Source organism: Lissotriton helveticus, chromosome 7, assembly GCF_964261635.1.
Source record: "Lissotriton helveticus chromosome 7, aLisHel1.1, whole genome shotgun sequence".
Lineage (NCBI taxonomy): Eukaryota > Metazoa > Chordata > Amphibia > Caudata > Salamandridae > Lissotriton > Lissotriton helveticus.
In genome coordinates, this window is record NC_136068.1 from 791,597,886 (window position 1) to 791,612,649 (window position 14,764).

Consider the following 14,764-nt stretch of genomic DNA (forward strand, 5'->3'; position numbering starts at 1 on the left):
CAGTGTCCACGTGTATTTGTTTCAGTTGTGGTGTGCATGTCTGTGTCTCCAGTGTCCTTGTGTATTTGTTTCAGTTGTGGTGGGCGTGTCTGTGTCTACAGTGTCCACGTGTACTTCTTTCAGTTGTGGTGTGCATGTCTATGTTTCCAGTGTCCACGTGTACTCCTTTCAGTTGTGGTGTGCATATCTGTGTCTACAGTGTCCCCGTGTATTCTTTTCAGTTGTGGTGTGCATGGCTATGTCTCCTGTGTCCATGTGTATTTGTTTCAGTTGTGGTGTGCATGTCTGTGTCTCCAGTGTCCACGTGTACTCCTTTCAGTTGTGGTGTGCATGTCTATGTCTCCAGTGTCCATGTGTATTTGTTTCAGTGGTGGTGTGCATGTATGTGTCTCCAGTGTCCTTTTGTATTTGTTTCAGTTGTGGTGTGCATGTCTGTGTCTCCAGTGTCCTTGTGTTTTTGTTTCATTTGTGGTGTGCATGTCTGTGTTTCCAGTGTCCTTGTGTATTTGTTTCAGTTGTGGTGTGCATGTCTGTGTCTCCAGTGTCCACGTGTACTCCTTTCAGTTGTGGTGTGCATGTCTGTGTTTCCAGTGTCCACGTGTATTTGTTTCAGTTGTTGTGTGCATGTCTGTGTATTCAGTGTCCAAGTGTACTCCTTTCAGTTGTGGTGTGCATATCTGTGTCTCCAGTGTCCCTGTGTATTCTTTTCAGTTGTGGTGTGCATGTCTATGTCTCCAGTGTCCACGTGTATTTGTTTCAGTTGTGGTGTGCATGTCTGTGTCTCCAGTGTCCTTGTGTATTTGTTTCAGTTGTGGTGTGCATGTCTGTGTCTCCAGTGTCCACGTGTACTCCTTTCAGTTGTGGTGTGCATGTCTATGTCTCCAGTGTCCACGTGTACTCCTTTCAGTTGTGGTGTGCATGTCTGTGTCTCCAGTGTTCACGTGTACTCCTTTCAGTTGTGGTGTGCATGTCTGTGTCTCCAGTGTTCACGTGTACTCCTTTCAGTTGTGGTGTGCATGTCTGTGTCTCCAGTGTACACGTGTACTCCCTTCAGTTGTGTTGTGCATGTCTGTGTCTCCAGTGTCCACGTGTACTCCTTTCAGTTGTGGTGTGCGTGTCTGTATCTCCAGTGTCCCTGTGTACTCCTTTCAGTTTTGGTGTGCATATCTGTGTGTTCAGTGTCCCTGTGTATTCTTTTCAGTTGTGGTGTGCATGTCTGTGTCTCCAGTGTCCTTGTGTATTTGTTTAAGTTGTGGTGTGCATATCTGTGTCTCCAGTGTCCTTGTGTATTTGTTTCAGTTGTGGTGTGCATGTCTTTTTCTCCAGTGTCCACGTGTACTCCTTTCAGTTGTGTTGTGCATGTCTGTGTCTCCAGTGTCCACGTGTACTCCTTTCAGTTGTGGTGTGCATGTCTGTATCTCCAGTATTCTTGTGTGTTCCTTTCAGTTGTGGTGTGCATATCTGTGTCTCCAGTGTCCTTGTGTATTTCTTTTAGTTGTGGTGGTCATATCTGTGTCTCAAGTATGTGTGTGTATTGCTCATATGTATTCTCTATCTTGGTGTTACTCTTTTCCCTGCATTTTTCCCTTTGTGTGGACCTCCCTGCTACAATTTCAGATTGAATATTCCACTATGACAATCCTCCGCTCCCCATTGTCACTCTATTCTGTAGACCCTTGTCAGTGGGTTCACAGTCCCAGTGTTGCTCTGTTATGTGGAGTTGAAGAGAGTTGCATATCTCCACCTATGATTATTGATTGCCTTTCAGTCGATCCATGCCGATACAGTGATGCGCATTCCCAGAACTCTAATCAAAAAAACTAAAGGGCAGTGGCCTAACTTAAAATAATGCACCCTGCAAAATATGAAGACGGGCCCTAGAGTGTTCCATATCTTACAGACATTCTTTGGCCCTGGGCCTTATTGGGCCCCTCTGAACGGTTTGGGGCCCAGGAACAGATTGCCCCCCAACTCCTGCGCGGTAGTGGCCTGCATTATGCCCCAGGGACGGGCCATTCCTGCTCCCTCTGCCTTTTCCTTACCTGTGTCAGACCTCAGGAGAGTCGAGAGATGGATATCGGCCTGAAGGAAGGGAGAACCTTTGCCAATGTGAGGGACCACGTACATCTGAAAAGTGTTCGCCGATCTGCTGAGGATCACACATGCCCAGGAATTGTCTGTAACCAGGGGGCCGACCTAAGCTGCCAGCACACTTTTAGTTCTATATATCATTAATTCTAAATTTTAATATCGATCATGAAATTTTCATACCATTTTACTTGTTCTTCCGGAAATTGTGGACATGGTCTGGAAAGACACTTGCAATTTATATAAGAAGCCTGCTTTCTGTTCTCAAAATACTTCAGAAATGGTGTTAATATAAATTTATGGTGATGCTACTAAACAAGATTTTCGATGAAAACGTACTCTTCTCTAGAAGAATCTGCGGATATTATTTTCAGAGGTCGATTAAAAAAAATGAGATAGTATAGAAAAGTGTAGAAGAATATTGAAGAGTTTCTTAGAAAAACCTATTAGCATGTATATGATGGCATGGGGAAGAAATGTGCTCTGCATATAAACAGCTCAAGCTATTTTTGTAATGCCCCGGGACAGACCTGAAGCATAGAACCAGCAAATGAAAGAAACCAATTTCAACACTTGAAAACCTAATGTGCTAATTTTAAGTATGGTGCCACATTCTAAATATTTCAATTGAAAAATTCTAATAGCTAATCTAAGCTTCAAACGAGGTTTTTAACCGGTTTAGCAAATAAATATACACGAAACAACACTTTGGGCAAGGCTGCCCTGATAATTGTCCATTCCGTGTTTCTGCTTAAAAACCAGTCCAAATGCAGTCCACTAATGAATACCTCTAACGTAGCAGAGCTTCAGAATATGCTGGAGCGAATTGCGTGTTCATTTTACAAAGAAAAAAATAAAATGAGTTATCACACCATTGGCATAAACTAGTAAATAACGCAATCTCAATACAATAGAACGAATAGTCTAGATGGGACACTGTAATAACTGTGATCCAGGACAGAAGCATCAGGTAAGAGGCTTGTTTTTTTCGAGCTCAGCTTTCACAACGTGCACTTACGAGGTATTCATAGAAACAAGTTAGGGGTATATTCACAAGAACGTGTGATAACTATCGCAAGAGTAGCGTAACGCAACTTTCAACATCGCAGCCCATTGTGGGAAAACAACTCCGTGACAACGTGGAATTCACAACACGTCAGTTGCATGCCAAACACCAACGCGAAAAAACCTGAGATGGACAAAAGCGCAATAAGAAAACAGCGACAACCAGAGTGACGGCAGCAATATACACGCGCAATGCGGGAAAAAGAACAAGAACAGCATTCTGAAAAGCCACAGAACAAAATCCAACAACAGCAGGGTACCACGGATGCACCCTGGACAACTGCAGAGGACAATATGTACACCACAACATCCAAGCTCCGTGGAAGAACAGAACCGACAGGCACACCGCATGAATGAGACCAGTGGCAGACAAATCAGGGCCGCACAAGCGACTCACGCACCGTGCAGCAGACACACATAGGCAGGAGTGCACCTCGACATTGACAACATCCCGGTACAAACAGCACTCCCCCCGCATTTGAACATAGGACACAACTGGTTCAGCAAATGTGCACGACCTGGCACTTCACATCTGAAATTGCAGGGAAAAGTAACATTAAAATGTACAAGTACAAGCCATAACCTGCAAATATGTTTTATTCACACATGCAGTGCATATGGACATTTACTACTGTCGCTTAATTGCCATGGACGGCCACATTGTGATGTGTTCATGAGAAGTAAGTATCAATGATGGTATTCCTATGGGCCAGTCCTGCTGCTGCTGCAGTGGGATGTGGCCAACCTGCCCCAACACCACCATCATCATCCGGTACCTCTGGGACTGGGATCCATGGGGCCCTGGTGAGAACACAGATGTTGTGCATCTGATGGTATTCTTACAGGCCAGTCCTGCCGCTGCTGCAGTGGAATGTGGCCCACCTGTCCCATCACCACCATCATCGTCCGGTACCTCTGGGACTGGGATCCCCGGGGCCCTGGTGTGAACACAGATGTTGTGCAACACACAACATGCAACGATCAGCTTGCACATGATGTCCGGGCTGTACAGGACCTTCCCACCTGTGCCGTCCAGGCACCTGAGACGTGACTTCAACACGCCAAATGTGCGTTCCACAATGCCCCTGGTGCGTATGTGGGCCGCATTTTACTGCCTTTGAGCGGGTGTGTTCGGATCTTGGAGGGGTATCATCATCCAAGGGCAGAGAGCATATCCTTGATCACCTGTGACAGTGCAGGGAGAAGAGAGTCAATACTTGGGTAGGCCAAATGTGATGTCAGGTCCACCAATCCAGTGGCACCTGTGCTGGCTGTGTGTGGGGTGAGTGTAAGCCAGTCTGCAGGGAGTAGCTGATGCTGGCAACTACACCAACAGTCATCAGGCACCCAGAAATGCAATGTCAGAACTAGAAGGGGGATGACACAATTTGCACAGGCTAGTGGCCCTGGATGCACAGTGGCCGAAACTGGCCCACCGCTATGGGATGCTGACCTGCGGGAGACTGGGGTAGGGTCACGTGGGCATAGCAGTGCCTCAAATGTGTTATGGCTGCATTTCACAACTCTACACATTCAACTGTTGTGTGGCTGTGGTGCCATGAAATGTCTGTTTTGGGTGCAGGGGTAGGCCTGGATGACCATGGAATGGTGTGGTCGTGTCTGGTAGGTGGTCGTGTAGTTTGACATGTTGATTGTGGTTTGGTGACGTGTGCATCTCCACAGTTGTGCTTTGTGCTGGGGAGGCATTGGGATGTGTGGTGTGTTGACTTGGAACTTCCCAATGGGCAGTCCTGTTCCATATGTGCCATCCTGGAAGCACTGGTTGATGATGGACTGTCGTAAGAGGAAGGATTCATGCACACTGCCTAGGTAGTTGGTGACAACATTGGTGAAGAGTCCCTGGTGGTCCACTATTGCCTGCACATTTTTGGAATGCGAGTGCTTTTTGTTGCGGTAGTGGTGTGCAGTATCCGCAGGGAGCACAAGTGGGACATGTGTGCAGTTGCTTACCCCCAACAGGGCCGGGAATCCCACTATGGCGTAGAAGCCTTGATTTATCTCCAGCTGTTCCAGCGCTGTCTTGGGGAAGTGAAGGTACTGGGGTATGAAGCTGAGGATGGCATCCAGGACAGGTGTGATGAATTTGGATAGGGCTGGCTGTGAGACCCCTCCAACTCTGGCAGTTGTTGGTTGGAAGGTACCAGAGGCCAACAGGTGCAGCACAGCCATCAGCTTTGTCTGCGGAGGGATGTTTGTTCTCCGCTGTGTAGGGACCATCAGTCTGTGGGCGATGTGAATCATGATGGGGTGAATGGCTGTCTTTTTGAGCCTGTAGTGGGCAACGACTTCTTCGGGCTTCAGATCTGTGAGAGGGTGTGTTTTCGGTAGGTCCGCTGTCTTACTCTACGCTACCTCTGTGGTGGTCCAGGGGGGTGTGCGTCCGGGTCCTGGGGTTGGTGATGGTCCGGGGGTGGCGGTGGGTGTTGTGGCCCCGTTAGGGCTCCGCGCTGCATGATGAGTAGCTCCATGGTGTTGTTTGTTCTTCGGTGTGGCTGTGTACGGGGCTCCGTTGCCTACTGCAGGTAGTCATCCGGCATTCCACCTGCTTAAGGCAAGTGTTAAATACCTGCGGCTACCGCGGCTTATTGCCTGTTTTCAGTTTGCTGCGCGGATCTGTTACTTCATTGTGAAAGTGGTGTTGTTGTTTTTTCGTGTGTTTCTGCACAGGAACGCCTACTCTGCATCTCATTAGTGTTAGTTGGTGGTGTCCGCCGTGGTGTTGAGTTTTGGGGCTGTTTTTGCGGGAATTCTGATGATGTCTGCTGTTAGCACCAGCTTGTGAATGGTGGGGTAAATTTATCACGACTTTGGATGCGATAAAGTGCTGTTAATTTGGTGAATAGCACCTTGTAAATATATGCCCCCCAGTTGCTTCCGTGGAGTATGCCATGGCTCTCCTTGGGGTCCATAAGGCATAACTCACTAGACTTGTTTTTAAAGGGTGCTCGAAATAGGAGGTGCAGAAGTTTTTAGGCACTGATTACGAGGTGGTCAGTGTATTTAAACCCATGCGTAAAAACCTGTTTACGCATGGGTTTGAATTGCAAGCTGGAAGCTATTAAATGCATCTGATAATTATCGGATGCGGTAAATTCCTCAACTGTCGTTAAATTTTAGCAGGTCAATCCTGCTGAAAGTTAGCAGGGGAATATCATATGGTATTTACCACAATTGGTGGATTTTGGTGTGCTACAAACCCAAATCAGCATCTCGTAATAGGTATTTTTATAATTTATTATATATTTCTTTATATCATTATAGAGTTGTAAGTTATTGGCATTATAAAGTTGTATTTCTAGTTTTTTGGTCTAAAGGCAGATTACCTGGTACCAAATTGTCACCGAATTGGTGCCAGGATGAAGGCCAACAAGTGTTGGTGCAGAGAGAAGAAGCAAAATAATCCATTAAGCAAAATCAAGAGGGCTATAAAATACGGTACGACAATAAACATGGGGGCAAATTTACAAGGAGCTAATTTTATTGCTGCTGCACTACAGTGGGTTTTTTTGGCATCATATTAACAAAGTGATGCTAGAACCCAGTTAGGATCACTTTTTCACTGCTAGCGCCTATTTTTCTTATCACCGAATCTGCTAGCGGAGGTTTAAGGTAATGATATGGAAAGTAGGCATTGCCCCGGAAAAAGCATTGCAAAACTGCTGCAGCTGTATGTACAAGGATTTTCGGAAATGGCGCTGCTTTTTAAAAACAGTCGCTGAGTCACATTATCAGCAGTTTTTTACTGCTACAAAAAGCAAGCGTAAAGATGACACATGGACACTGGAATAAAAGCAGAACATACCCAAATCACTTTGGCAAGCTCTACGGTGCCATGGATCTACTACTAGAGCACCAAGGGGACCACCACCACAGAGGCAGTGCAGGAGAAGGGAGAGGACATATGCCAGACAGTTACCCCCATTGACCTCAGGGAGAAGGAGGTAATTGTCCATTACGGGCTCAGGAGGGAGTCCATTGGCCGCCTCCTGCACCAGACAGCACCAAGGCTTCAGCCAACATTGCAGCACTGCACAAACATACCTCCGTAGGCCAAGTTACTGGCTGTCCTACACATGCTGGCATCTCAAGCTTTCCAACCCACCACAGCCAGAGAGGAAGGAATATCCCAGGCATTATTCTCACATTTTTATCCCTCTGTCTTGGATGCCAATATAAGCCTCACACTCCAGTACCTCTACTTCCCCAACACAACGCAGCAACAATAGAAGAACAAGCAAGTCTTTTATGAAATTGCAGGATTTCCACCTTGTGTTGGGGGCAATGGACTTCACCCATGTGCAACTTGTGCCTCCAGCGGCAACATCACACATCTACAGCAACAGTAAGCACATCAATTTGATGAACATTCAGGCAATCAATCATTGATCGTCTGGCCCTCTTCATAAATGTCCTTGCAAAGTACCCTGGCAGTGCTAATGACTCCCTCATCTTCTGACATTTCGCCATCAATTAGCACTTTCCAGAATTGGACTGATGGGAATGACCTTCTGCTTGGTAAATACTTCTCAAGCACATGACAGACCACATGGCAATGAATTATGCAGGAATATGTTGACATATCAGTCTTGGGATGACTGAGTCCGTGCATATGTTGCTGGTGTGGGCCTACATACTTGCTCCATACTGGATGATATATGTGCAACACAATCCTACAAGTCACACATGTTGAGGGCTCCAATGCCACTGTGGGCCACATGTACAAGTGAATTGTGCTGAGGGATTCTAACTATTCATAATGTTCTGGTGTAGCAGCACCTCAAATCATATCAATGTGGCAATGCAAAGTCTGTTTGCATGACATTGCATGTCCTCATAGGTATGCAGTAAGGCAAACCACAGCAAAGTGCAGCATTCATTCACCCTACGTTAAGGATGTTTTCCATGGGTCTTGTGGTGGGCTTTCCCATGCAATGAATCAAATTGTGGCACACCATGTATGTGCCACTTCCAAATTGCCCACCTTTATGCCTATATTTGAACAAAGTTCAAAACGTAGTCCATATTCTTGACAAAGTTTATCCATTTATTCTCAATGTTTTGGCAGTTTTTCACCATAACGTAAGAGGTACAAAGTTTCTTTATTTCATGCATCTTGCAGCTCAAGAATTGCCCATTCAGGCCTATTCACAGTCTGGTACAGAAACTTAATTCATCCAAAACGATATATTTTCACCCAGTGCATTTCAGCCACAACCTTCATCAGGGGTATCTGTGATGTTAAAAATACGTGTCAGCCAAAATAACATACTCATCTGAAATCTACAAAAAGCTTTCGACTGCCCACCCTTTACTAACTTAAGAAAAACTAAGAAGAAAAGCCCACCCTATAGCTGGTCGCAAACATCCATTTGTGAATAGAAGATTGTGCGATGGGTGGAAGAGGTCCGCAACATTGACAAATGGATGTTTGTAAACATCTCTGCACTGTGTGGCAGACCATGTGATGTCTGCCACACAGTGCAGGGGTGCTTAGTGGGGCTACGCGAGCGCAGTTTTTCAGAACACCACAAACTCTGCGAGCTGAGCGGAGTTCACTGCCCAAACTTACTGAAGGGGTACATAGCCAATAGCTATACATATGAACTGTGCTTCTGTTCCATATCAAATATGTGTTCAAAGTGTAGATGGAACCCCGTCATACAAACTTGTTGAGGTGGATAACTTCAAGGACCCTCACTTCCCCGGTGAGTGAGTGCCTTCATCAATGTTAATTATGTAGTGCATGGATTGAGTGTGATGTCAGATGCTGTGTGACTTGCCAGATTCAATGTGCATCCGTATCACAAATAATCTTTTGTATGAAGATAAATTTGTAAGGAAAAGTGGATGATAAGTGTTGCATGTCTATCAGCCTTTGATTTCAAGGAAAACAGTTTGCCAATCTGGGATGGATAAAATGATAGAGGCTTAACAGGAGAGCCACAATGACAGTGGCAGACGATGCGAATATATGAAGTAGTGGATACACATCTGAACATGGATGTGGTTGTGAAGAGGTCAGAATGCATGTCGGTTGCACATGCTATGATATTGGGAGCATGTAATGAGCATGGTCCACCATGGGCTTAGTGCAGTTCAGATAGGAGAGGTTGCATTGCCTCTGTGTGATGTGATATAAACAGAAACAATGGTTCCTGTGAAACAATGTATATAATAATAATACTTGTATGCACAATTGCAATGTAAATAAGGGTCAGATTGATATCCAAAGGAGAAAAGCCATACAAACAACTAAATATATGGTACAAACAATGGTTGTTTATGTAAATATATTAAAAATGATTCAAGTTTGACAAATAAACAGTTCAATTTTCCCCAGTGAACAGGGAACCTAGAAACATTTGGTGAAAATGTTGTGAAATATACATTTGGTTTCCAACTAGTTATTAACCCCTTCGGCGCTGATGCTCAGTTGCGCCGCTCGCACGCTGATGACGGGCTGAGCTCGTCATGTAACGCGGCTTTTTAAAAAAAGCCGCGTAGCGCGAAAATTGCCGCAGCGCGCATGCGGTTAAAGTCGACCATACAGAGAAGTTTGTAGTAGATAACAGCGTTCTTATATGATAATGGTCGCTGGTAAATGGTTTGCTTTATTGGTGTCGATGACGTTTCAACCCTTAAAGAAATGAGGGGTCTCTTCAGGACCTAATGGTATAGGGACATCTATAATGCAAGAGGAAATAGTAATAATCAATTTGAGCCATGAAGGCAACAGCGTGGCTGTATTGGAATATGTTAGGGCAGCCTGTACCTGAGATGGACCATAGACTGCCAGTGTGAAGGATGTGCACCTCATGGAGTGATTAGTAAATAAACGGATTACTCACATGGGACCCAGCCGGGCACTGCACATGTGGTAAAATGGATAAAATAGAGGAAAATGAACCAGTGATCGTGGTAGGAAAACGCAGAGGCTGAGCACGTAAATGTAAACAAAAGTCTTAACTAGTATTGAGCTTACCCCAGCGAGGGGAAGGGGAGTTGGTGAGGAGACTGAGGCAAAGGGTAACTCAGTTGGATAAACAGGAGTACAGAGTCACAACAATGCTTGTTGCCCGAATGACCTACATGAAGCACAAGAAGGTGTTGACTGCCTATGCGGTTGGCACAAAACATAGAACTGCATTATTAACACTGTCATAGTTATCGGGTGAAAGAGATGTCAAGGGTCAGTTTTCCAGGTGGTATGCAAATGCTCCGACTTGGGGTAGCTAAAATTGAAAGTAAGGTCACAACAATACGTGTACCTGAAACAATAGGGTGATAGGAAGACGTTATAATAAACTGCCACATTAGCTAGGGATACCTACTGGCTTCAGCAGGAGATGAAAGGCCTCTTTCCAGTCTCTTTAATAGTAATCCGGAAAAACCGTGGTGCATGCAGCTGCTACGCGTATCAGTAGAACCACGCATGTCAGTATCCACTTGTGCAATGTCAAGATGTCGGGATCCAGGCCGCAGCTACATTCCTTACTTGCACGTCAGGACAGGACGTCATGGCAGTCATCTCAGTAGAAAGCTGCCTGACGTTGTGCTCTGGTTTTCGGCGTTCGCTCCGTGAAGGGTAAAAATGAGGAAAGGCCTTGTAAGTTGTTGTCTGCTCTAATAAAAAAGGTGATCGGTGCAGTGCCATTGCTCTGAGGTGCACTATTGAAAATGAGACAGAGTGGCCTACAAGAAATTGATGTTATATTACAACTAACATACAATGCACACAAAAGGGACGTGCAAGTCCTAAAGGAACTGAAAAATGAAGATGGTAATATTTTTGACCATATACCCCTCGTATTCAGCAGTAAGCAATTATTGTCACGTGGCGACTTAAACATAATGTAACATACTGATAAAGCAATAGGGAACATTATTACAGTCATAATCTAAAACATTTGGTACAACTTTTACTGACTATCTGGAGCTTAAAACATATTTTTGTAGCATATCGCTAAACTACAGACATTGATAGACAATACAGATGCAACAATGGGAAACAGTGTTGGGTAAACAATTTAAACAGACAAAACCGGCGAACTTGGTAGTTCATACATATTTTTTTAGTATGTTACTGTCATCTATACATGACAGACAGTTAACTTGTATGAAGAGATGATGTTTACATTTCAATTCAGTAGTGCAGCTGCACACCCTCTCCATTCTTCAACTGAGTTCAAACCCTGTGCTATTGAGTTGGATCTTTCTATCCAGCAACACTCTAATTTCTGCCGAATTTGTGTCATATCACCACCTCTTTCTGATATTTTGGCCTTGCGTCTGCCCAATGTACAATAACTTACATGGGCACCATATGCAGCATACCCCATTGCGTGTGTTGCAGTTCGAGAAAAATTCTAGTATCTGTCTGACATTCGTGTGTTCAAATGTGTTTGTGTCGAATGTAAAAGCACATGCAACACAGTTTCCACATTTATAGTGTCCTTTCAGTTCTGGTAAACCCCATGATGATTCTATGGTACTAGTCTTCCTCACAGTGCTGCTCTCCCCGGAGGAGCGTATTAAATGGTCTTTAATATTTTTGCCCCGTTTAAAAGCAAACATGGGTGATTCTATCATGCAATCAATGCTGCTTATTGGATCCTAATTCTTTGTGATCAAATTCCGGACCTTATTGGTGTGTACACCAAAAGTGGTCACACGGATAAGTCTGTTAATCGGGGTCTTCTCCTTTGTAGTTAGGAGCTCCTCTCTAGGGAAAAACCAGGCAAGTTTAAGTGATTTTCTTATTAATCTGTTTGGGTAACTGTTAGAAATGGGGGGCTCTAGTTGGCAAGAGCTTGCACCTTTGTTCAAATAGGGACCCTTCTCCCTAGTGAGGATAAGGGAGTTACACTGCTAAAACAACTCCTGCTCACCCCCTTGGTAGCTTGGCACGAGCAGTCAGGCTTATCTTAGAGGCAGTGTGTAAAGCATTTGCACATAACCAACAGTAATACAGTGTAATCACTACAAAAGGACACCACAACAGTTTAGAAAAATATCCAACACTTATATACAAGAGCAAAAATGATAGAAATCCACAATACAGTACTCTACAGTAATCTACAGTTATCAAAATATGCTTTAAAAACAGTTCCTTGATGTCGATAGCTCTGTCCGGGGCTATCGCGGCGGCATGAGCAAAAAAATCCAAACAGTTCTGGCTGACTGCGGCGTCGCTGGCCAGCTACGATGTCGGGAATACCTGCAAACAGTACCTTTTAGAAATGCAGGGTGCCGGCGACCTCTCGTGGAGTTTCTGAAAACACTGCATCTGCAGGAGTCAGTGCAGGAGGTCGGTGCAGGAGTCGCCGGGCCCTCGAAGTCACATGTGTTGCAGATCGATATCCTCTCTGTTGAAGTCAGGAGAGCTGGAGTCGGCAGGCGTCGTGTACAGCAGTGCAAAGTGCAGTGGGTTGTCGTTCGGTGCCCTCAGGTCACGGTGCGAGCAGCGGCTCGGTGGCGGTGTCAGATGGCATCATCGGTGACACCAGGGTTAAAGTGTGAGATGAAGGCAGTGCTTGTCGCAATGCAAGCAGCGTCATCGTCGTTGCTGAAGTGCTGTCGTCGGCTGACAAACTGGAGTTGATGGCGCCGGTGTCGGTAGGCCAAGGGTGCGGTGCGGGATGACGGCGGTGCATCATATAACTTTACGAGCGGTGTCCTCGAACCACGGTGCAAACAGCTGTGTTAAGTTTGGCATGGAGCAGAGTTGTCGGGGATACCAAGGCGCCGTCGTGAAGCAAGGTGGTGCGGAGTGCGGTGCCCACAGGTCGCAGTGCGAGCAACGGCTCGGTGGCGTCGTCAGCAGGCGTCGTCGGTGAGACCAGGATCACGGTGCGGCATTGCGGTGGTGCCCTTTGTGATGCCAAAGGTTTGGTCGTGAAGTGGGGCAGTGCAGAGTGCGGTGCCCACAGGTCACGGTGCGAGCAGTGGCTCGGTAGGAGCATCAGCAGGCATCATCGGTGAGTCCAGGGTCACGGTGCGGCATTGCGGCGATGCCCTCTGTGGTGCCGTCAGGACACGAAGTCAGCAGCGGTCTCATAGAGGTCATCAAATTGATTTTCCTCTGTTACAGCACAAAGCACACAGTCCCCAGTGCTGCGGGCAGAAGAGCTTGAAGTCTTTGTTGTTCTTGAGACTTCTTGAACAGGGGGCAAGCTCTACCTCAAACCCTTGAAGAAACTCACAAAGCAGATTGCAGAAAGTTCAGTCCAGTTCTTTCACTGCCCAAGACAGAAGCAGCCACTGCGGCCAACACAGCAAAGCACACAGCCAAGTGGTAGGTCCTCCTTACAGCTTCTCCAGCTCTTCTTCTTGCCAGTCCTCTTGGTCCAAAAGAGATCTAAAGTTCAGGGGTCTGGGTACCAATATTTATATCCCAAAACCCTTTGATCTCTTAGGCAGAGAGTGTCTGTACCCAGACAGAACCAGTTCTGCCTTCTCTGGTGTGAATTCCTGGCAGGAAGTAGAGACGGCATTGTCAGAGGCAGACCAGGCCCTTTGAGGTGCAAGGAAATCTCCTCCTCGTCTCCCATTGCATCCCAGGTCTATTCAGCCCTTTACTGACCCTACCTATACTGCCTGGAGATGTTATAAACAAACTTCCCATTCCATCCCATGGGGAACAGGAAGCCTTGTAATAGTGAAAAACTAAATGTGCTGTAATTCATTAGCAGGACATGCCACTAACACCTGGGCATGTCCTAGCTTTCACATACACTGCACCCTGCCCACCGGGGTACCTTGGGCCCACCTTACGGGTGACTAACATGTAGAAAAGCGAATGTTTAGGGCCTGGCAAGTGGGTGCACTTGCCAAGTCGACATGGCAGTTACAAACTGCGCACAGACTCTGCAATGGCAGGTCTGAGTTACCTTTTTAAGGCTACTTATATGGGTGGGACAATCAGTGCTGCAGGCCCACTAGTAGCAGTTGATTTACAGGCCCTGGAACACTCAGTGCACTTCACTAGGGACTAACAAGTAAATAAAATACCCAATCATGGAAACTCCAATCCATAACACAATTTACCACAGGAGCACTTGCACTTTACCACTGAACAGCAGTGAGAAAAGTGCACATAAACACTACGCCAGCAAAAACAGAGTCGTAACCGGGAGGGCAGAAAGCAAACACTCAGGGGAAAAATGCCAAAAGATGCCAATTCTAACAGTAACCTCTAGCCAGAAGTTTAGATTTCAATACCTGGGCTTCATTCATATAGTCCTCTTTGTGTGAGCAGTTTCTTCTTAACCAAAGAAACTGTCCAAACAGTAGACCGTTTTTTAGTGCTCGAGGATGATGACTTTTGTATGCCAAGAGATTGTTCCTCTCTGTTGGTTTCCTATGGAGACTTGTGTAGAGGGTGCCTGTATCATGTTTGATGCAAAGGTTTAGAAATGCTAAGCCTGACTTGTATATCTTGGATGTAAATGTGAGATATTTCTGGAAATTATTGAGATAATCTACAAAGTTGTGGAATCCGATATCACTACCTGATCAAATTAGAAAAATTTCATCAATGTACCGCTCCCAACAGGTTATCTTGGAGCAGTACCTGTAAGTGATGCTTAAA